Below are 25118 nucleotides of genomic sequence, written 5' to 3'. Positions count from 1 at the left end.
GCGGTGCTGTACCCCAAGTTGTCAAGAAGGTTTTAGGAAAGCGGAAGGAAAGAGAATGGAGCAGTTGACGGAAGCAGACTCCCGGTGGGAGTAGGGAGGAGGGGCGGCCTGCATACCCTACATCAAAGGAGGCGTCGAAAAAAATGTCATGGGCTGGATTAGCAGGCATGGAAGACAGATGGCTAGCATAACGACTCAGAAGGACTGCTCGCCGATTGGACAGCAGAGGTTCAGCAGTCTCAGCATAAAGGCTTTCCACAGGGCTGGTATAAAAAGCTCCAGACACTAAACGTAATCCACGGTGGTGGACAGAGTCGAGACGACGAAGAATAGACAGCTGAGCAGAGGAGTAAACTATGCTTCCATAGTCCAATTTCGAGCGCACTAAGCACTAAGGCGCGATAGAGGCGGAGAAGGACCACTTGGTCCGCTCCCCAGGAGGTACCATTCAGGACACGGAGGGTGTTGAGGGATCGCAGGCAGCGAGCCGAAAGATAGGAAACGTGGGAGGACCAGCACAGTTTTCTGTCAAACATAAGACCCAATAATTTAGCGGCGTCTGAAAACGGAAGGTTGACAGGTCCTAGATGTAAGGAGGGTGGAAGAAACTCCCTGCGTCGCCAAAAATTAACACAAACGGTCTTACTGGGAGAAAAACGGAAGCCGGTGTCGATGCTCCAAGAGTGGAGGCGATCGAGACAGCCTTGAAGACGTCGTTCAAGAAGGCTGGTCCATTGAGAGCTGTAGTAGATCGCAAAATCGACCACAAAGAGGGAGCCCGAGACATCAGGAAGGAGACAATCCATAATTGGATTTATTGCAATGGCAAACAGTACAACACTCAGCACGGAGCCCTGGGGTACCCCGTTTTCTTGGGAGAAAGTACGGGAGAGAGTAGTGTTCACCCGCAATCTAAATGTGCGCTCTGCCATAAATTCGTGAAGAAAAAGGGGCAGCCGACCTCGAAAGCCCCAAGAGAACAGTGTGCGGAGGATGCCTGTCCTCCAACAGGTATCGTATGCTCTCTCCAGATCAAAAAATATTGCTACTGTTTGGCGTTTCCGGAGAAAATTGTTCATGATATAAGTGGAGAGAACAACAAGATGGTCAACTGCAGAACGATGCTTTCGGAATCCGCATTGGGCAGGTGTTAAAAGACTGCAAGACTCCAGCCACCAAGCTAAACGGCAAGTGAACCATACGCTCCAAAACCTTACATACACTACTCGTGAGAGAAATGGGGCGATAGCTAGAGGGGAGATGTTTGTCCTTTCCAGGTTTCGGAACAGGAACGACGATAGCTTCCCGCCTTCGTCTGGGAAAAGTACTGTCGGTCCAAATTCGATTATAAAGGCGAAGGAGGTAACGCAGACTATGGGTTGATAAATGCAGCAACATTTGGACGTGGATACCATCCAGTCCTGGGGCGGAGGAGCGAGAAGAAGAGAGTGCATGTTGGAGTTCCCGCATGGAGAAAACAGTATTATAGCTTTCGCGATTTTGAGAGAAGAAAGCAAGAGGTTGCACTTCCGCTGCACGTTTCTTTGGGAGAAACACTGGCGGGTAATTTGAAGAGCTCGAAATCCCAGCAAAGTGTTGACCCAATGAGTTAGAAATTGCGACGGGGTCCACTAGTGTATCATGCATGACAGTGAGCCCAGAGACTGGGGAGAAACTAGGCGCACCTGATAACCGTCGAATCCGACTCCAAACTTCCGAGGAGGGAGTGAAGGTGTTAAATGAGCTAATAAAGAATTTCCAGCTTGCCTTCTTGATATCGCGGATGACATGACGGCATCGCGCACGGAACTGCTTATAGCGGATACAGTTGGCCAAAGTAGGATGGTGGCGGAAAACACGAAGAGCACGTCGCCGCTCACGTATTGCGTCATGGCATGCCTCGTTCCAGGAACTGGGGGGCGCCGGGGCAATTCGGAGGTGCGTGGTATTGAACGTTCCGCAGCTGTAAGAATAACGTCTGTAATATGTGTGACCTCATTGTCGACACTAGGAAAGTGACGGTCATCGAATGTCGCTAGAGACGAAAAAACTGTCCAATCGGCTTGGGCAAACTTCCAGCGTCGCGGGCGCATATAGGGCAGTTGAGGCTGCAGTCATAGGACACATGGAAAGTGGTCACTCGAGTGTGTATCATCAAGGGTGAACCATTCGAAGTGCCGAGCTAGCGGAACAGTACCGACCGAAAGGTCCAAATGAGAGAAATTTTTCGTGGAGGCAGACAAAAATGTAGGGACCCCAGTGTTGAGGGAAGACGTCTAGCAATAGTGAGCCACGTGGACAAGGATGTGGAGATCCCCAAAGCGGGTGGTGGGCATTGAAGTCCCCAACCAGCAAATAGGGGGCTGGAAGCTGACCAAGAAGATGAAGGAGATCAGCTCGTGCCATTGGTGTGGACGATGGAATGTATGCAGTACAAAGAGAAAAGGTATATCCAGAAAGAGAAAGACGGACAGCGACAGCTTGGAAGGAAGTGTTTAAGGGGATTGGGTGATAATGGAGAGTATCATGGAGAAGAATCATGAGTCCTCCATGGGCTGGAGTGCCTTCAACAGAGGGGAGATCAAATCGAACGGACTGAAAATGGGGGAGAACAAAGCAGTCATGGGGACGCAGCTTTGTTTCCTGAAGACAGAAGTTGACCAGCGAGTAGGATCATAAGAGGATCGACAATTCATCCCGATTGGCTCGAATGCCGTGGATATTCCATGGATAATGGACATAGGGTGAAGAGAAAATAGAGGAATGTGACCAAGGTTGCCGTCAACTCGACGACTGCTCAGAGCTTGCGACCGACAGCATGGAATGGCGTTCAGCCGAAGGCAGAAGATCCTGAACCATAGGTTGTTCAGGAGCAGCTCCTGCCTCCAGCGATCGGCCGGTTGATCGGCCCCCAGCAGTGCACCTCGGCGACACAGAAGACGGCCGAGGGTGATTTCTGCCAGGTGGTGCTGTAGATGAGACACGCCTTGGCGGAGAAGGAGATGAACTGGGTTTCTTATTAGCCTTCTTGGAAACATGATGTTTAGATGAAGGAGGAACCGATGGGTGTGAAGTTGGGGTACATAAAAAATCTTCACGAGTATGCTCTTTTTTCGAAGTCTTGGTGTCTGACTTTTGGGCTCGAGATTTAGCAGAACCCGATGAAGGGTGAGCCATAGAGTGAGCAGGCGAAAGGGGTGAGGTCGAACGGGCGATCTTTGCGCTGGCCGATCTGACGACCATGGCACTAAAGGTGAGGTCGCACGTCTGCGTGGCCACCTCCTTTGTTGACCGAGGAGAAGCAAGGACAGTGCTGTATTTTCCTGTCTGAGGCACAGTGGGCTGTCGACTGGCGAATAATTTTCGAGCAGCAAAGGTCAACACCTTTTCCTTCACTCTGATTTCCAGAATGAGCTTTTTGTCTTTAAAAATGGGGCAGTCTCGAGAGGAAACAGCGTGGTCACCCATACAGTTGATGCAACGAGGTGATGGAGGTGGACAAGCACCCTCATGGGCATCCTTGCCACACGTAACACATTTGGCCGGATTGGAACAGGACTGGCTGGTGTGATTGAACCGCTGACACCGATAACAATGCGTAGGGTTTGGGACGTAAGGGCGAACGGAAATTATCTCATAGCCTGCTTTGATTTTCGATGGGAGTTGAACTTTGTCAAATGTCAAGAAGACAGTGCGGGTTGGAATTATGTTTGTGTCAACCCTTTTCATAACTCTATGAACAGCCGTTACACCCTGGTCAGACAGGTAGTGCTGAATTTCCTCGTCAAACAATCCGTCGAGGGAGCGTGTATAAACGACTCCATGTGAGGAATTTAAAGTGCGGTGCGCTTCAACCCGGACAGGGAAGGTGTGGAGCAGTGAAGTACGCAGCAATTTTTGTGCCTGGAGGGCACTGACTGTTTCTAACAACAAGGTGCCATTCCGTAATCTGGAACAAGACTTTACAGGACCTGCAAGACTTTACAGGACCTGCAACTGCGTCGACACCTTTCTGAATAATCAAAGGGTTGACCGTGGAGAAGTCGTGACCTTCGTCAGACCGAGAAACAACAAGGAACTGTGGCAATGATGGAAGAACTGTCTGTGGCTGGGACTCAGTGAACTTACGCTTGTGGGCAGACATAGTGGAAGATGAGGAAACCATTGCGGAAGAATCCCCCATGATTACCAGCGTCTCCGATGGTGCACTCCTCCCTTGTGGGGGCCCTCTCTGAGGGCACTCCCGCCTTAGGTGATTGTTCACACCTCAGGTCACACCTCCCGACAAACGGACGGAGGAACCAATCGGCACTTTCGGAAGGTATCAGCTCGGGTAATCACCCCTCCCTGGGCCTGGCCGTTACCAGGGGGTACGTGCGTGTCTTACCTGTCTACCCGGGGTGGGGAATTACGCGTTACCCCGTCACCGGCAACGCACAAAAATGCGTGGGTCGGCCTTCAGACACGCACAGGGAGGAAGAAAGAGAAAGGGAAAAACAAAGAAAGGGAAAGGAAAGAAGAGAGGTCTCAAACGCCGCAGCGGAGAAAAGGGTAAAGAGAAGAGGTAAGGAAAAGAGAAGGACAAAGGAAGGATGAAGACATACAAGCAGAGAAGGCGAAGAATGCGTTACATTTACGAGCGTCCGTCTCCGGACGTAGGCACAAACCATACTACCAGAGGGGGAGAAAGGGAAGGAAAGAGCCAGAGGTGTGGGGAGGGGGGTGAAGATGGGGGATAGGGAAGGATGCGGAAAAGGACGGTATGCAGCCCGGAAAGGAAGGAGGGCCACATTAGCTCGGGGTCCCATGCTCGCTACACACGTATCCACAAAAGAGTTGTGGACCCCCTGGGGGGAAATGTAAGGATGTAGAGGTTTATCTCACTAGGGGTAAGATAGATACTGCCTACAGGAAAATTAAAGAGACCTTTGGAGAAAAGAGAACCACTTGCATGAATATCAAGAGCTCAAATGGAAACCCAGTTCTAATCAAAGAAGGGAAAGCAGAAAGGTGGAAGGAGTATATAGAGGGTCTATACAAGGGCGATGTACTTGAGGGCAATATTATGGAAATGAAGAGGATGTAGATGAAGATGAAATGGGTGATACGATACTGTGTGAAAAGTTTGACAGAGCACTGAAAGACCTGAGTCGAAACAAGGCCCCGGGAGTAGACAACATTCCATTAGAACTACTGATGGCCCTGGGAGAGCCAATCCTGACAAAACTCTACCATCTGGTGAGCAAGATGTATGAGACAGGCGAAATACCCTCAGACTTCAAGAAGAATATAATAATTCCAATCCCAAAGAAAGCAGGTGTTGACAGATGTGAAAATTACCGAACTATCAGTTTAATAAGTCACAGCTGCAAAACACTAACGCGAATTCCTTACAGACGAATGAAAAAACTGGTAGAAGCTGACCTCGGGGAAGATCAGTTTGGATTCCGTAGAAATATTGGAACACGTGAGGCAATACTGACCTTACGACTTATCTTAGAAGAAAGATTAAGGAAAGGCAATCCTACGTTTCTAGCATTTGTAGACTTAGAGAAACCTTTTGACAATGTTGACTGGAATACTCTCAAATTCTGAAGGTGGCAGGGGTAAAATACAGGGAGCGAAAGGCTATTTACAATTTGTACATAAACCAGATGCCAGTTATAAGAGTCGAGGGGTATGAAAGGGAAGCAGTGGTTGGGAAGGGAGTGTGACAGGGTTGTAGCCTATCCCCGATGTTATTCAATCTGTATATTGAGCAAGCAATAAAGGAAACAAAAGAAAAGTTCGGAGTAGGAATTAAAATCCATGGAGAAGAAATAAAAACTGAGACAGCAAAAGACTTGGAAGAGCAGTTGAACGGAATGGACAGTGTCTTGAAAGGAGGATATAAGATGAACATCAACAAAAGCAAAACAAGGATAATGGAATGTAGTCGAATTAAGTCGGGTGATGCTGAGGGAATTAGATTAGGAAATGAGACACTTAAAGTAGTAGAGGAGTTTTGCTATTTGGGGAGCAAAATAACTGATGATGGTCAAAGTAGAGAAGATATAAAATGTGGACTGGCAATGGCAAGGAAAGCGTTTCTGAAGAAGAGAAATTTGTTAACATTGAGTATAGATTTAAGTGTCAGGAAGTCGTTTCTGAAAGTATTTGTATGGAGTGTAGCATGTATGGAAGTGAAACATGGACAGTACATAGTTTGGAAAAGAAGAGAATAGAAGCTTTCGAAATGTGGTGCTACAGAAGAATGCTGAAGATTAGATGGGTAGATCACATAACTAATGATGAAGTGTTGAATAGAATTGGGGAGAGGAGGAGTATGTGGCACAACTTGACAAAAAGGAGGGACCGGTTAGTAGGGCATGTTCTGAGGCATCAAGGGATCACAAATTTAGCATTGGAGGGCAGCGTGGAAGGTAAAATTCGTAGAGGGAGACCAAGAGATGAATACACTAAGCAGATTCAGAAGGATGTGGGTTGCAGTAAGTACTGGGAGATGAAGAAGCTTGCACAGGATAGGGTAGCATGGAGAGCTGCATCAAACCAGTCTCAGGACCGAAGACAACAACAACAACAACAACAACAACAACAACTATTATTTCTTGTTAACAATATTAACTTATTCCCAAGAATAAGCAACTTTCACTCAGTTAATACTCGGCAGAAATCAAACCTGCATTTGGATCAGACTTCCCTAACTCCTGTGCAGAAAGGAGTGCAGTATACTGCTGTATCAAGTTTCAATAAGCTACCACTCAAATTCAAAAATCATAGCAGTAATCCACGTGCTTTCAAATCAAAACTGAAGAGTTTCCTCATGGGTCACTCCTATTTCATCGAGGAGTTCCTCGAAAAATTAAGCTGATTCTTGTTGTATTGTTGATTGCATTTACTTAAACTTATGGACTGACTTTTTTCGGTTTCATAAACATTTTATTTTTATATGTTATTACTTTTATGTTGTAATTTCATGTACTGAAACGTTCCATGACCTTGGAGACTTGCTTCTCAATTTGGTCCTACGGAACTTGAAGTGTAAATAAATAAAAATAAAGACGCCGGAAAACCATAGGAGTGACAGAGACCTTAGGACCCTGCAACAGATTGGTCCTAATCCGTGATCTAGGCACCATGCAATTGGGGGAGGGGTGGGGGGGTATGGGAGGAAAGACTCGGGGTGCAGTCCAGTGAGTGGAGATGGAGATCCCGACAGAGGGAAGTGAGACGCATGCCAACCGACAATCGCATGCGTGGGCAGGTATTAGGAGCGAGGCATCCCACATTTGCGAAGAGCACAGGGTACATAGGATGATCAGGGTATTAGCAAATGGTGATTGCGTAAGAAACAAGGAGCTGGCTCCGTCGGATGTATAGAGGGGGAATCCCCACGTCTGTGAGGAGACTATCAACAGGACTAGTGCAGAAGGCACCAATAGCCAGATGCACCACACAATGTTGGACAGGGTCAAGGAGTTTCAAAGTTGCAGGACAAGATGGTAAAGATGGAGACGAGTGGAACGGTCTGCACCCCAAGATGTGTGGGCCAGGAGGCAGATAGCATTAAGCTTCCACACGCATGTAGTCTTTAGATGGCAAATGTGGGGCAGCCATGTCAGCTTGTTATCAAAAATAAGGCCCAAGAAATGGGACTGTGCTACAACATCGAAGAGCTGGTTGCCTAAATAAAGTTCTGGATCGGGGTGTACTGTGGGTCGATGACAAAAATGCATAACCCGCATTTTGGAGGGAGAAAACTGGAAGCCATGGGCGATGGCGCACACAGAGGCCTGCTGGATGGCACCGTGGAGCTGACACTCAGCAGATGCTACCGAGTGGCAGCTGCACCAGATGCAAAAATCATCGACATACAATGCCGGGGTAACCAGAGGCCCAACAGAGGTCACAAGCCCATTGACGGCAATGAGGAGGAGTGTGACACTTACCACAGAACCCTGTGGGATAGCATTCTCCTGAATTTGAAGGGTGCTGAGTGAAGTGCCAAGATGAACCCGGAAGAGCTGGTGAGATAAAAACTCGTGGATAAAAATCAGAAGGGGGCCACAGAAGCCCCAGTCATGGAGGGTAACTAAAATTTGATTGTGTCAAGCCATGTCATATGCCTTATGTAGGTCAAAGAAGACCGCGAAAAGGTGCCGGCGGTGAGTAAAAGCCTGTCGGAAGGCCGATTCCAACTGGAGTAAATGGTCATTTGGAGATCGCCCTGCCCGGAAGCCACACTGATATGGGGACAAAAGGCCTCGAAATTCGAGTACCCAACATAATCTGAAGCTGACTATCCTTTTGAGCAGTTTACAAAGTACATTCATCAGGCTAACAGGGCGGTAGCTGTCTAGAGAGATTGGGTTTTTCCTGAGCTTAAGGACGGGGTAACTATACTGTCTCGCCATTGTGATGGAAAAGCATCTGTTAGCCAAATGTGGTTGGAGACCCTGAGGAGTTGTTGCCTCTGGGGAACATCCAAGTGTTGGATGGAATCCAAGCCTGAGGCTGTAGCTTGTGGAGAGCTAAGAGCCTGCACCAATTCCCATTCAAAGAAGGGTGCATTATAGGGCTCAACGTGGTGCAGGATGAAACGGAGGGAGGTCTGTTCAACTCTGCGTCTCTGCCAGAGAAAGGTAGTAGGGTAGGAAGAGGACGCCTATGCCGTCGCAAAGTGTGTCGTGAGGTGTTATGCAAGGACCAATGGATCAGTGCACAGAGCACCTTGGAGGTTCAGACCCTGGACAGTTGACTGTTACTGGTGGCTCAGAAGGCTATGGAGCTTGGACCAAACCTGCAATGAAGAGGCATACGTCCCCAGGGAGGAAACATAGCACTCCCAGCATTCATTTTTACTCCGTTTAGTAAGGTAATTAGCCTTAGCACGGAGACAATTAAAAGAGAGGAGGTTGGACTGTGAAGAGTGTCGCTTAAATTGCTGCAACGCCCGTCAGTGGTCCTGGACAGCGACTGCGACATCCTTGGTCCACCACAGTACTGGTCGACGATGAGGGGGACCTGTAGATAGGGGAACAGCAGTGCCAGCAGCATTCAGAATAGTGGCAAAAATGCCTTCCACGACTACATCAATGGAATTCAAGATGGAGGTGTCAAAGTTCACAGAAGATGTATTTAAGGGCCAATTGGCCCTGCAGAATGCGCAACATGAGGCCCATCTGCCTGGAGGCAGCAGGGGAATGATAGAATCACCAGAAAGTGGTCACTGTCACAAAGATCATCATAGTATGACCAATGTAGGGAAGCCACAAGGGCAGGGGAAGAGATCGTGAGATTGATAGCAGAGAAGGTGCCATGAGCAGCACTGAAATGGGTAGGGGAACTACTATTGAGGTGGCACAAATTGAAGTCCGTGATAAGTTGGTCAATTAGGATATCCCTACCCGTTGAAGTGAAACTCCCCCATTGTGGATGGTGGGCACGGAAGTCCCCAAGGAGGAGAAACGGGGGTGGGAGTTGCTGGATTAAGGTAGACAGTGCAACGTAAGGAAGTGGCCTACCTGGAGGGAGGTAGACATTGCAAATTGTGATTGCTGGAGTCATTTGCACTCAAACCACTATTGCTCCCACATTGGTATGCAGGGGGATCCAGTCACTAATGACATTGGAGCAAACCAGAGTGCAGACCCCACCAGATGCTACCCTAGACTGGAGAGTCTTGAAGAACAAGACAGAACGCAGAATAGGAGGAGACAAGATGTTGCATTTCTGGCAGGTGATGATAGTATCCACTGCAATTCTCCACTGGATGATCCTGTGGCGAGAATCCAAGACAGACATAAAGAAGCTGAGGAGGTCAGGTCAATCCGTCAGTAGTCATCACTGACAAGTATGTGGTGCCATCCAAAAATAAGATGTCAGACTCATGTAGCGAGAGGGGAGATGGCACCTCCAGGGGCACTGGGGGCACATTGTCTTGGGATTTAAGTTTCTTCTTCTTCTCTTTCTGAGGTGGAGAAGGGCTGGGCAAGGGGAGAGTACAGGCTTCTACAAGATCTGGAACTGAAAGAGAGAGAGAGAGGGTGACCTTGGGGCGCACAGATGGTGCGCCTCATGGCTGAGTGGTGGTAAGAGTCTTTTGGCCTGAGAAACGCTGGGGAGAGGGGTCCCAGGAGTGAGCCCAGTCACCAACAGATTTCGAACAAGGGGGGCACTTCTTCAACAAAGGAGGGTGAGTGGCTCCATGACGGGAGGTCATGGGAATTGCAGAGAAGGGGAAGGGGAGAGAGGGATAGTACCGGGGTAAGGCTGAGGAGGAGGAGGAGGAGGAGGAAATGAAGTAACAGAGGTGAAAGTTGATAGTGACACCGGATGGAGTCTCCCATGCTTTTGGCGAGCGTCGGCGTAAGACAGGTGATCCAGGGACTTGTAGTCTTGGATCTTCTTTTCTCTATTGTGCACCAGGCAATCCAGCGAGCAAGGGGAGTGGCGGTCAGCGCAATTGACACACAGGTGGTGGAACACAGGGCTCCCCTCATGGAGTGGATGGCCACAGTCATCACACAAGGCGTCTGCTGTACAGCAGGAAGACATATGCCCAAAACGCAAGCACCAAAAGCACCGCATAGGTGGAGGAATGTACGGCTTCATGTCACGTCTGTAGCACATAACCTTGACCTTCTCTGGGAGGGTATCCCCTTCAAAAGGCAGAATGAAGGCACCAGTATCAGTGCTGTTGTCTTTTCGACCCTTCTGCTCAACAAAATAAGTGCCATGCCGCTCCAGATTAGCCTGGAGGTCATCATCAGTTTGCAGGATGAGCTCCCTATGAAAAATTATTCAGAGATTGGTGAGGAGTGATAGACACTGGGACATTGCCAAGATGATCAGAGGCACGAAGGGCTGTGGATTGGGTGGCAGAAGAAGCTTTGATCAACAGGGAGCCCGACCCCATCTTATCAAGAGACTTCACTTCACGAAACTTGTCCTCAATATTTTCCACAAAAAACAATGGCTTTGTGGCACTGAATGTGTCCCCATCTGTCCTAGTACAGATGAGATAATGGGGACAGGGTTTCATCTCAAGACGGCGAGCCTGGCCCTCCTGCCATGGTGTAGTCAGGGAAGGGAAGGTTGTCGGGTCATACGAAGAGGCATTCAATGATCCTTCACCATTCGAAGAGACAGCTGTATGCGAACAGCCAGATTTTTGCAGCTTGATATGCTTCCTGCACCAAGCATCCACCCTTATACCACCCACTCTGACAAGGGGCTCTCCCCATGGGTGCCACCCAGCCACAGCAAGGGCCATCTGGCACGGCGGTTGTTGCCAGGAGTTCCGATGCTCCAAGAAGGTAAGCAACCACTCCTTGGTATACATGGGGAGGGAACAGCTCGGTTATCAGCAGTGTGATCCCTGTGTTATCAGGGGTTCAGCCATACGGGTACATAACAGCCCCACCACATGGACTGGCTACACATGCTGGTGACCTACCAGGGTGGCAGGGGGCTACATTGGGGAAGGGAGAGGGGAAGGAAGGGGGGAGAGGAAACCAAACCACAGATGCTAGAGAGGGAGCTCTTCACGAGAGGGGGAGGAGGTGGCAATGGGGAAGGAGCGAGTTTAGGGAGGGAGGGCAGGGTGAAGGAAACACAGCCAGGGAAGGAAGAGTTGGCTGCAATAGCTCGGGGCTCTGTGTGCACCACTCACAAACTCTCAAAAGAACTGTGAGCCCCCTGGGGGGAAGGCCTCAGTGAGACCCTTGGTTTATTGCAGGAAGTCTGCTATTCTCTACAGATGCAGGGGCCATGGGTTGTTAGGCTGCGTGGTTGGGACTTCTTAGTATGAAGTGGATGGAAGGATTGATGAAGTTGAAAGGACCAAACTAAGAGGTCATCGATCTCTTAAGCCTGTTTGTGTCAAGCCAGGAATATGTTCCAGAGAAGAAGGACACGAGACAAATCCAAATAGACTTGATTGTTCTGAGAGTCAAGAAAAGATAGACGCTAGTAGAAGTGAGAGAGATGTAAAAGGGTGAAGGTGAGAGACTTGTCTTGCCCAGAAAGCAGGGTGGAGGCCCACAGGATGTGTTATGCAACCGGGGAGACTCCATCTGCATCTGACAGGTGCTCCCACACCCTCCATTACCACAAGGAAACTAGCTGCATAACAACAATGACAAGTCTGTTAATAAATGACAGATCTAAAAGAATAAGAAGAATTAAAAAGGTGGGAAGGGCAGGAGCCAGGTTGGACCACCAAGCAAGGGCCACCATGTGCCCCTTGGGTCGGAGGAGACAAAGGGGCAACCCTCCAATCCCTCAAGTGGCCGATGAGGGTAATTAACTCTACATCACAGAGAGGAGTAAAAACCATTTTCACAGGTATGTCCCGTAGCACCAAGGTAGTGTGTCAGCAAGTGTATGTTTTGCCATAAGGTGGTCAAATTAGGCCAGTCCAGTAGCATATGGGCCGTCGTGAGATCCGGGCACCACACCAAGAGTAGGGTGGATCCTCCCATCATACAATATGGCTATGGGTCAGCCAAATGTGGTCTATGAAGCCAACAGAAGGCAGTAGATTCCCTGTGAAAAGCATGACACGAAGACTGCGACATGGCCATGGTCTCCTTTGTGATCTGGAGAAACCAGGGCACACCAATCTGCATTCCAAGCCTCCAACAGTAGTTGGTGTAGAGTCTATCGAAGGGGTCAGTTCCAATATCGCCTTTCGCAAAGTCGGTGTCATGGTAGTCATCTTGGTCAGTCAGCACATTCATTCCCTGGGATCCCAATGTGATCATGGGTCCATACAAAGGTGACTGAATGTACAGTGCTGTGGTCATATTGAAGATCCTGGAGAGTCACAATTGGGTGTCGAGGGTAGCACTGTTCATCAGCCTGAAGACTACTCGAGGAGTCACTGCTGACTAAGAATGACTCGTCAATGCAAAAACGAAGGTCATTGAGGGCTTGAGCAAAGGCCACCAATTCTGTAATGAATACACTGCAGCAGGGACCATTGTTCACTGCATGTTGTGGTTTGTGTGTGTGTGTGTGTGTGTGTGTGTGTGTGTGTGTGTGTGTGTGTGTGTGTGTAGGCATGTAGGCAAATCCAGTTAATCCACCAACCATAGAGCTGTCAGTGTATACCATGTCTGAGCCTGGAAATGGGTCAAGAGCATCAGGAACAGACTGGGAAAAGTCACAGGGTCTACTGAAAGTTTTAGTTCAAAGGAGAGATGAGGAGAGCCAAGGATGGAGTACACATCATGGGGGCGCAGGCGATTTGTTGCTGACAAGTGGCGACAGTGGGCAAAGATGGAATTCATATAAGAGACTCTGTATGCAAACTGCAATCATCCCTCCAGACCTTGGCCACCATTGTGGGAGGTAGATCTCCCTACAAGGAAAAAGGACATAGTAGTTTGGATGCTCAGGGGAGCAATAAATGTGCACTGCATAGATGAGCAGCAGTTGTTTGCATCTTATCTCTAGGGGAATGGATGCTATGCTGTTTACAGCACTGGTCAAAAAGTCAGAGCCCACAATGGCATATTGAGCTTAGCATCTGAAATGTTGAAGACAAGGCTGAACCATACACCCGGCTCCCATAATCAAGACGCAAAGGGATCACAGTTTTGTAGAGCCACAAAAATGTAGAGTGGTCACCCCCCCCCCCCCACTCCCAAGCTGGGACAGAATAGAGCATTAAGGTGTGACTAGCTTGTTTGCTTAAGATGGCGAAGATGGGGAAACCACATCAATGGGGCATCAAAGACCAATCCCAAAAAACAGACTCACCACACTGAGTATTTGATCATTGGAGTTCTGGTTGGGGATGCGCAGCAACAGATATGCACGGCATATCTTCATCTTTCATATGGCATCCTGTAGTCAGTGTTCAAAACACTCACAGTTGAGGAGCAACAGTAGATGCAAAAGTTGTCACAGCATACAGGAAGTGTGACACAGTAGACCCCACAGCTGCAGCTAGTTCATTGATAGAAAAAATGGCACACACAATACAAAGCCCTCTGGGTTCCCATTCTCTTGTATATGGGGAGTATTGTGGGAAGCACCAACTTGCACCTTTAAGGTACAGAGAGGTAAGAAGTTCCAGAGAAAAATCGGAAGTTGGCCTGGAGACCCCATTTACGGAGGCAACAAATATGTGACAATGCCATGTGGTGTCATAAGTCCTAGGCAAGTTGAAGAAGACAGAGATAAGATGTTGACATCGAAGAAAAGCTGACTGAATAGCAGACTAAATTGCCAGCAGTTGAATGGCCTTGGTGAAAAACACCTCGAGAACCAAGAAACCAACACAGCCGTTGGCTTACTGTTCATTCAAGCAACATGCAGAGAACATTTATGAAGCCAAGTGGGCCATAACTGTCCATCTCAAGGGTGTGTGTACCTGGTTTCAGTACTGGGACAACCACGCATTCTCGTCACTGAGACAGGAACTCATCCTCTTTCCAGATACAGTTGAAAATGGCAAGGATGTGACATTCCCAATCCACTGATGTGTGTTTGAGTGTTTGGCTGGGGATGCAGTCTGGTCATGGAGCCTTGTCAGGGCAAAGGACTAGGACACTACGGAATTCCCACTCACTGCACGGAGCATTACAAGGTTCCAGGTGATTCGCAGTAAATGGTAAAGGAAGTCTCTCTTTCTGATGTGAGAGGGCATAAAATGCAGGCTGATAATTCTAAGGTGCAGAGGCTCAAGTGTAACAAAAAGCAAAATGTTCAGCAACAATGTCTGGATCAGTATAGACATCACCCTTCACACAGATATCAGGTATACATGCGGGTTACTGGTGTCCACAGAGGTGTTACATCTTTGCTCAAACCTGCTGAAGAGGAGTACGTGGACCAATGGTAGCAGCATATCACTCCCAGCATTCTTGTTTCTCTCATTTTATGAGGTAACAGACCTGGGCATGGAACCATTTAAAGGCAATGAGGTACTTCATCAACAGATGTTGCTTATGGTGTTGAAGAGCCTGTCTGCGATCTCTAATACCCAAAGCGATTTCAGGGGTCCACCAAGGTACTGTCTTCTGACTGGAGGATCCCAAGGAAGAGGAGATCGCTGAATCAGCTGCCAACAGAATGTCTGCAGTTGTGCTCTGGCAAACCATATCGATACCTCAATGCCGCGAGATGCAAAGGCCAATGGCAGTGGTGAAAGCATCCCAATCAGCTTTGGAAAGAGCCCGTGCAGGTCGATGCCCAGGTAAGCAATGCCAAATGAGAGTCAAAATGATCAGAAAATGATCACTGTTACACATGGAGCAGCAAGCAAGTTTTTGACAGCTTTACCACAGCCAGAAGTCATAGTTCCACCCCACAAAACATTGAAGTTACCTAGTGTTAGGGAGGGTGAAGGGAGCTGAGAAAACACTACAGACAAAGTGTTCTGGGACATTTCATTGTTGGGAGGGAGATACATGTTACACACAATACACTTCAGAGCTGTCTTCACACAAACAGTCACAGCCTGCAAAGTCGTATTCAGTGGCACATGTTTGGTGTGGACAGAGTCCAGAACATATCTGCAAACATCACCCGATGCTCTTTCATAGTCAGTGATTTTTCAAATAGCCCCAATAGCTGTGGAGGGTAGGGGTCTACAAGTTTCCTGGAGGGTGATGCAAAGCAGGAGAAATGCACAAAAGACGTTGTAGCTCAGCCAAATGGCAGAAAAAACTGCTACAGTTCCTTAGGAGGATCATGCTATCAGTATCTTGTGGGACACAAAGGGACTGAGGAGGCAGGTCATGCTTCGAGGCCACTTTCTGCCTCTGGTTGTGAAGATACACCATCAATACACATTTGTTCTGAATCATGGTGTGTGGGGGGGTGAGGGGGGGGGGGGGGGAGTGGTGTCATCTGGGCCATAGGGGCCACCAGAAACATTTTCTCAAGTACAGAAGCAGAACATGCAGTTTCTTTCAGTGCAGGGGCCACTATAAACTCCCTCTTTTTGGAAAACTACTTCTTGTCCTTGGATGGTTTAGATTTCTGTGAGGGCTTGTCTGCTCCAGATTCTGGGACAGAGGAGGAACGTGAAGTTCTACAACCTGCAACCAGTGGGTCCTTCAACCACTGGCTGGCATCTGGTTGCAGGTCAGCTGAGTTCTGGGACGGCAGTGTCACATGGGACCCCTTCCTGGTAAGGGGAGCTGGAAGGTGTTGATTAGGGGTTTGGGACTGATATCCCCCAGTGGACAGGGAGGTGATGTTCCCAAAAGGGGCAAAGGACATAAAAGGCGTAAAAGGAAATTTACTTTGAAAGTAACACTTCTTAAACATCATTTGCTACATTTTCTCGTGGCCTGTTAGAAATGTCAACAGTTGCGATGACACACTTATCAAAAGTTTTTGTTGATACGAAGTATTGTACAGTCTTCATCCTAAAGCCTTTGATACATTTTGCTGTCAGCAGACACTTGTGTTTGCATTGTAAATTGTGCATTTTATTTGCAAGTAAACTTTTATTTTGGCAATATTCCCTTGTTTATGTTTTATTGCCGCAATATTATTCTGCAGTAGTGGGCTACAGTAAAATTCATTGTTAAGAGTATCTGTTCTTACCAGTCAAAATTACAAAAACTGAACTGAAAACAAAAACAATGAAAAAAATCCCGGAATTCTAAAAAAAAATCCTGGTTAATTTCACTGAAAAATTTCTGAATTTTTCCTGGCTTTCCCAGTTTTTCCAGGGTATATACCCCCTGGAGTATTTCTCGCTTTGTGTCTGAGTCCTATGTTGCTCACACAGTGTGGTCATAGAAGAACATTTTAGCATCTTACCTCTCCGCATTGTAATATGTCTTCATTTTAGAAGAGACTGCTGGGGCCAGTGGAAGAAAGTTTATTTCACTTCATGTGCAAATCTTCCACCATGGTACCACCCACTCAGAATGGGGGTTCTCTCCACAGGTGCCACCCAGCCACAGCAACTATTACCTGGCCAGTAAATCATTTCCCAGAGTCCATATGTCCCAGCCATGATGGGGATATACTTCCTCACTTGCATGAGGAGTTTCCAGCTCAGGCACCAACCATGCGATTCCTGCATGGTCAGGGGGCTATCACCATGAAGGTACTTGACCTAGCTCCCCCTCCCTTACAACAGAATGGTTATTGTTCTGGGGTTTGGCCACAGTGCCATTGCAAAAAAGGAAAGTGCAGAGAGAGAAAGACACAAAGGTGGAATATATGTAGTGCTAGGCAACCTTCCCCTGCATGATCTGCACTTCTGTAAAATTTAGAAAAGAAGTATCAAGTCAAACCCAACAAGTGAACCATATAATTAATAACAAGAAACTGTAGAAAGCCAGAAGGTAATAAAACAAGTACCCAAAATAAAAACCAGATCCTAGCCCAATCAACATCAAGAAGACCATCCAATGATAAGGTAGAGAGGAAAAAATAGTAGTAGAAAGATAGACCTACAGCACAGAAAGGAATGTAGTGCTGCACAGACTGGGGCCCTGTGGTGTCCAGGTTCGTATTCAGAAGGAAAAAAAATGGCTCTGAGCACTATAGGACTTAACTTTGAGGTCATCAGTCCCCTAGAACTTAGAACTACTTAAACCTAACTAACCTAAAGACATCACACACATCCATGCCCGAGGCAGGATTCGAACCTGCGACCGTAGTGGTCGTGCGGTTCCAGACTGTAGCGCCTAGAACCGCTCGGCCACCCCAGCCGGCATTCAGAAGAGAGATGAGCTCCTAGGAGGGGCAGGGGGGTGTTTAGAATGGGTGCTAGCTGTCAAAGTTGAGGTACTGCTTGTGTTGGTAGGTTTGATATGGATGGGTACAGAGGTGGATGTCGACATCAGAGAAAGTGACTTGTTGGTTTGAGGAGCAACAGGTGAAGCAAAAGGGAGTGAAAGTGTTGGGGTTCTAGATGAATGTAGATAGCGTATCCTCTCCCTCAGTCCAGATTACAAAGATGACTGCTTCACACACTGCACCGTCCAGCTCCTTCCTGCCAACACCAGCTTTTCAGAATAGCACAGCTGGGGACCCTCACTGCAATATCTCCTATAATGCTGCTACTTCCCTAACCTCAACCTTCACTAGACCCTGACTTTCACCTACCCCTATCCCCTTCCACACTCCCACTCCCACCACAGCACTACACAGCCTCCTCTTCCACTAACACACCCACCAATCTCCCCCCCCCCCCCCTCCCAAACCACCCGACTGCACCTAGCAGCTCTACACTGTCCTTGCCATGTCCCTACAAGCTCCCCCAAGCAGCACTACACTTCCCCCACACCGCTATCCCTCCCCTTCACTGTCCCACGCTCCTCCTTACCACTCCACCCACAGACTGCTTCTCTCATCAGGCCCTGTTGCTATACACAGTCTGGCCTTAGTGGCCAGAGACGGTGGTTGTGTGTATGCAAGTTGTGATTGTGTGAATGCGTGTTTGTTTTCTCCTTTATATGAAAATCTTTTGGCCAAAAGCTCAAATGTATAGGAGTCTTTTCATTGTGTCTGTCTGCATCGCAGTCTCCTCTATATAGTAAGTAGCAATCTATCCTTTTCATAATACTGTGTACTTAATTATATCTAAAAACAAAGATGATGTGACTTACCAAACGAAAGTGCTGGCAGATCGATAGACACACAAACAAACACAAACACACACACAAAATTCAAGCTTTCGCAACAAACTGTTGCCTCATCAGGAAAGAGGGAACGAGAGGGAAAGACGAAAGGATGTGGGTTTTAAGGGAGAGGGTAAGGAGTCATTCCAATCCCGGGAGCGGAAAGACTTACCTTACAGGGAAAAAAGGACGGGTATACACTCGCGCACACACACACATATCCATCCACACATATACAGACACAAGCAGACATCTCACAAGCAGACATATTTAAAGACAAAGAGTTTGGGCAGAGATTTCCCACGTGGAATGTTTCCCTCTATTATATTTATATGTGTACTTAATTAATTAGACAAGGAATCTGTCAGTATATACATGACAATCTTTTACATAAATTAGAATCTTATGGTGTCACAGAAAATTCTGTGAATCTGTTTAAGTTGTATCTCACTAACAAGAAACAACATGTATCAACAGGGAAGTCTTGTAAAAACCTGGAAACTAATTACTGGTGGTGTACCACAAGGTTCCCATGTAGGTCCATTACTTCTTGCATATCTTATTGACCTTTCATCAGTAACATTACCTCATGCAAAGTTTGTGATTTTTGAAGACTAGGTAAACATAGCAATAAATAGAAAATTAAGTACAGTTCCAGAAAGTGCCATTAATAAAACTTTCAAGGACATTAATAAATTATTTACAGCCAATTCATTGATGTTAAACTCTGAAAATTCACTCTCTCATTGTGCAGTTCAGAATACACAGGAGACTTCCACCTGGCATACCGTAAAATATGAGGACATGCAGATTTAAGACAGACATTGCCAAAGTTAAATTCTTACAAGGGAACCTCCCCATCGCACCCCCCTCAGATTTAGTTATAAGTTGGGACAGTGGATACGCCTTGAAAAACTGAACACAGATCAATCGAGAAAACAGGAAGAAGCAGTGTGGAACCATAAAAAAAATATACAAACTGAGTAGTCCATGCGCAAGATAGGCAACATCAAGGATAGTTTGGGCCCAGGAGCGCCTTGGTCCTGTCGTTAGCGTGAGCAGCTGCGGAATGAGAGGTCCTTGGTTCCCTTGAGTGAAAACTTTATTTTCTTTGTTTTCGCAAAGTTATGATGTGTCCGTTCATTCACTGACATCTCTGTTCACTGTAATAAGCTTAGTGTCTGTGTTTTGCGACCGCACTGCAAAACCGTGCGATTAGTAGTTGAAAGGACGTGCCTCTCCAACGGGAACCAAAAACATTTGATCGCAAGGTCATAGGTCAACCGATTCCTCCACAGGAAAACACGTCTGATATATTCTATACGACACTGGTGACGGCATGTGAGTCACATGACAGGTAATAATTGTCTGAAAATAAAAAATTAATCTTTTCACTCGATGGAAGTCTTGAACCAAGGACCTCTCGTTCCGCAGCTGCTCACGCCAACCACGGGACCACGGCGCTCCTGAGCTCACATTCTCCTTGATGTTGGATTTCTTGAGCATGGACTACTCAGTTTGTATATTTTGCTTATTTTTTTCATAGTTCCACACAACTTCTTCCTGTTTTCTCGATTGATCTGTGTTCCGTTTTTCAAGGCCTATCCACTGTGCCAACTTATAACTATATCTGAGTGGGGTGCGATGGGGAGGTTCCCTTGTTAGGATTGCAACTTAATAAGTTTCATATATCATTGTATTTTAGAGTAGAACAAGCTTAAGTATTTAAAATCCAAAATCAAGTAATATGAAATGTTTGTGATATTAAATAAAAATCATCCTGCAGAAGTCTGTTCAAAGAATACTAACTGGTGCTCCACAATGTATTTATTCTTTAGTAAAATTTCTCATAATTAACATATCTTTCTTCAAAATCAACAGTTCAGTTCATGGAATTAATACTGTGAAGAACAATTTAGTATCTCTTACTTTGGTGCAGAAAGTTGGCCGTTTTTCTGACACTTTTTCAGTAATTTGATAGCAACCATAAAAAGTTTGGTTACTAATAATGTTCAGTTTATAACGTGCATACAGGATTTATTAATTGCTAAGTTGGTTAGCTCCTATTATGAATTTCTTAGTAAACCCAATTGGTGTGCATATACACTCCTGGAAATGGAAAAAAGAACACATTGACACCGGTGTGTCAGACCCACCATACTTGCTCCGGACACTGCGAGAGGGCTGTACAAGCAATGATCACACGCACGGCACAGCGGACACACCAGGAACCGCGGTGTTGGCCGTCGAATGGCGCTAGCTGCGCAGCATTTGTGCACCGCCGCCGTCAGTGTCAGCCAGTTTGCCGTGGCATACGGAGCTCCATCGCAGTCTTTAACACTGGTAGCATGCCGCGACAGCGTGGACGTGAACCGTATGTGCAGTTGACGGACTTTGAGCGAGGGCGTATAGTGGGCATGCGGGAGGCCGGGTGGACGTACCGCCGAATTGCTCAACACGTGGGGCGTGAGGTCTCCACAGTACATCGATGTTGTCGCCAGTGGTCGGCGGAAGGTGCACGTGCCCGTCGACCTGGGACCGGACCGCAGCGACGCACGGATGCACGCCAAGACCGTAGGATCCTACGCAGTGCCGTAGGGGACCGCACCGCCACTTCCCAGCAAATTAGGGACACTGTTGCTCCTGGGGTATCGGCGAGGACCATTCGCAACCGTCTCCATGAAGCTGGGCTACGGTCCCGCACACCGTTAGGCCGTCTTCCGCTCACGCCCCAACATCGTGCAGCCCGCCTCCAGTGGTGTCGCGACAGGCGTGAATGGAGGGACGAATGGAGACGTGTCGTCTTCAGCGATGAGCGTCGCTTCTGCCTTGGTGCCAATGATGGTCGTATGCGTGTTTGGCGCCGTGCAGGTGAGCGCCACAATCAGGACTGCATACGACCGAGGCACACAGGGCCAACACCCGACATCATGGTGTGGGGAGCGATCTCCTACACTGGCCGTACACCACTGGTGATCGTCGAGGGGACACTGAATAGTGCACGGTACATCCAAACCGTCATCGAACCCATCGTTCTACCATTCCTAGACCGGCAAGGGAACTTGCTGTTCCAACAGGACAATGCACGTCCGCATGTATCCCGTGCCACCCAACGTGCTCTAGAAGGTGTAAGTCAACTACCCTGGCCAGCAAGATCTCCGGATCTGTCCCCCATTGAGCATGTTTGGGACTGGATGAAGCGTCGTCTCACGCGGTCTGCACGTCCAGCACGAACGCTGGTCCAACTGAGGCGCCAGGTGGAAATGGCATGGCAAGCCGTTCCACAGGACTACATCCAGCATCTCTACGATCGTCTCCATGGGAGAATAGCAGCCTGCATTGCTGCGAAAGGTGGATATACACTGTACTAGTGCCGACATTGTGCATGCTCTGTTGCCTGTGTCTATGTGCCTGTGGTTCTGTCAGTGTGATCATGTGATGTATCTGACCCCAGGAATGTGTCAATAAAGTTTCCCCTTCCTGGGACAATGAATTCACGGTGTTCTTATTTCAATTTCCAGGAGTGTATTATTAACACTATCACATAATATGAATGCTATTTTGTTATTTGATTAACGCTCACCTTCAGTACTGCAATGTTAACTGTGCAAATAAGACTTGTAAACAGCTTCCTTTTGATAATTCTTGACTGGAGTAGCATAGTGGGACAAATGAAAATGGTCCAGACGGGTGGATACGATCGGACATGAATTTGTGGCAGTGTTGATGAAGGAGGGAAAGACCTACAGTTATTTCCAACAGGATGGAGCAATGGCTCATACAGCTGACCAAATGTGGAGCACATTTACACAGTCTCTACACCGGACAAAGCTGTTAGCTGATGTCAGATGGTCGCAGCCCTGGCTGGCCACCCAGATCACCTGATCTATCAGTGTGCAAATACTTTGTGTGGAGAGCCCTCAAGTCTAAGGTATATTGCAAAAACCCTCATAGTCTTCAAGAACTGCAGCAGAACATTTCGAATAAGGCTGCAGCAATTTCAGCAGTCTAGCTCTGATCCGCCTTCAGCAACTTGCTGACCAGGGCCAACAAGAGCCAAGAGATGATTGGTGGTCACTTTCAACATTTGCTATAGTCACGTTAGTACTGTATTTCCTTTGCTGTGTTTCTTTGAACCTTGAACTCTATCCTCTAGGCCACTTCTCCTCCCTCTGCTCTCTTTGTCTATCACCACCACCCCCTCTCTTTGTCCACCACCTCCTGCCCCACACTCTGGCAATCTGCCCCTTCCTCCCCTCCCCTCCTCTTTCTCTGCTCATCTTCTCCTCTTCCCTCTCTCTGCCTAATTCCACCTTCCCCCCTGTCTGTTCATCTCCTCCTCCTCCATCTCTCTGCCTATCTCTTCCTCCCCCCAGTCTCTGTCCATCTTCCCCCCTTTCCTGTCTGTCCATATCCTCCAGTCCCCTCTCCCTGTCCACTTTCCCCTCCCCTACATCTGCCCATCTCCTCCTCATGCTCATTGTCCTATCTGTGTGCTTGTCTCGTACTTCTCCCTCGCTGCCTGCTCATCTCCTCATCCTCCCTTCTCACTCCACGTTATTACACTCTTACTCCTAAAGTATCACTGTCTAGGTTGTAACTAATGTGTGTACCAAAGCTGACTGAAATCATTCCAGGAGTTTAGAATGAGCTTCTTACCAGTGGCTTTGCTTTCGTGCACACACATCAAATATATTTTACACATATATAACATATTTCACGTGTATTTGTTCATGCTTTTCACCTGTATGTCTAACAAATATCATCTTGCAGTTTCATTTCATGCAGCTTAATGTTTCGGACATCATATCTCCTGAACTATGTGCTGTACAATGATATAATTTTGCACATACATCCAGTAGCATATGTGCCTACTGTCTGTGAAATGTGTTGCGAACAGAGTTACTCATAAAAAAGTAATAAATTAAAACATCATTCTTCATGTGACTGATTTACTGCTGAATAGCCAAAGTGTAGTAACTGACAGGCTTTTTTCCCTTTCATCATTTTGTGGGGGTTGTCAGTGAGAAATAGTTTCATAAAGATTTGAAAAGTGTAAAGTGGGTTTCAAGTCACTAAGTGCTCTCATTCTCAAATACTGGATAACTAAAGTATGGGTATATTCTCACGTCGTGGGCTACATTGCATTTTCACACCCAAACTCACCCTCCCCCCCCCCCCCCCTTTGATGGTGGTTCTTACCCCCACAGTGATTCTTTTCAGAGAGTAAATGATATGTGTAGCAAGTTTGGTTGAAATCGACATACATACATACATTCTTATAATTTGTTTGGATGTTTATGAATGTTCTTGCAGAATGTAAATACATTGGATTAAAGGAAACCATTCACTTAAAAGCAGAAGCACTAAGTTGTTGATAGGCACACACAAGATAGAAAACTTACTAGCTTTCTGAGTTACCAACTGACAACTGAGTAAAACACACACACACACACACACACACACACACACACACACACACACACACACACACACCTATTCCCTTGCATGGTGCCAGCTGAACTAACAGTGAGGATGCTATTTTTTGGCAGATGGACTGCTTGTGTTGGAAGTAGTCTTGGGTGGAGTGGGTAGAGGGAGGCAGGGAAAGAGACCAGGAACAGGTGTCTAATGGCCTTGAGGAAGGCAGTTGGTTTGTCAGGTAGGAATGTGGGAGGGAAGGGTGGCAAGTATGTGGGCTAGCATGATAGTAGTAGCCAGTGGGAAGCAGTACACACTGAAGGCGATGTGGGGACGTGAATTGGGAAGGGGTGACAAGAAAGAGGAAGCAGAAACTGTTTGGTGCAGGGTGCAGGTACAGTGGATTACCTGAGATTGAGGCCAGAATGATTACAGCAGCAGAGGTGTGCTGTAAAGAGAAATCCCGTCTGCTTATTTCAGAAAAGCTGGTGGTGGAGGGAAGGATACACATGACTCAAGTGGTGAAGCAGCCATTGAACTCTGGCATGTTGTGCTCATCTGCATGTCATCACACTGGGTGGACAACTTTGTTCTTGACAACAGTTTGGGGTGGACATTTATCCTGGTGGACAGATGGTTGGGAGGCATACCAACATAAAAAGCTGTGCAGTGTTTGCAGCAGAGTTGATATATGACACAGCTGCTTTCACAGATGGATAGGATAAGACTGACAGGACTGGACTAAGGGGTGCTGCATGTGTGGATAGAGCAGGTCTTGCACCTGGCACAGCGATATTCCTGTGACAACGGGTTGGGATTAGAAATGGCATGGGGATGGACTAGGATGTTGTGTTGGTTGGATGAGCGACAGAATGCCACTTCAGGAGCATGGGAAGGATCTTGTACGATGTCACTCATTTAAGAGGATGATGAGTGATAATCAGAGCCCTGGGCAAAGGATATGGTTCAATTGTTCATGTGCAGGGTGATATTGGGTGATTAAAGGAGTGCTGCTTTGTAGCTGATTCCTGGGGGGTGGTGGGAAGATTGGGATGTATGAGGCTATGGCATGGGAAACATGTTTGTGGACTAGAT

At 47.4% G+C, this 25118-nt stretch overlaps 1 protein-coding gene across 1 annotated transcript in view; it reads right to left on the bottom strand.

Moving 5' to 3' along the window:
- LOC126236991 (U7 snRNA-associated Sm-like protein LSm10) overlaps positions 1-25118 on the bottom strand; it is a 62986-nt gene that overhangs the window by 11829 nt on the left and 26039 nt on the right. The window lies entirely within an intron of this gene.

This window comes from Schistocerca nitens, chromosome 1, assembly GCF_023898315.1.
Source record: "Schistocerca nitens isolate TAMUIC-IGC-003100 chromosome 1, iqSchNite1.1, whole genome shotgun sequence".
Lineage (NCBI taxonomy): Eukaryota > Metazoa > Arthropoda > Insecta > Orthoptera > Acrididae > Schistocerca > Schistocerca nitens.
The sequence above is the reverse complement of the archived record's forward strand: the minus strand, read 5'-3'. Positions and strand labels throughout refer to the sequence as shown.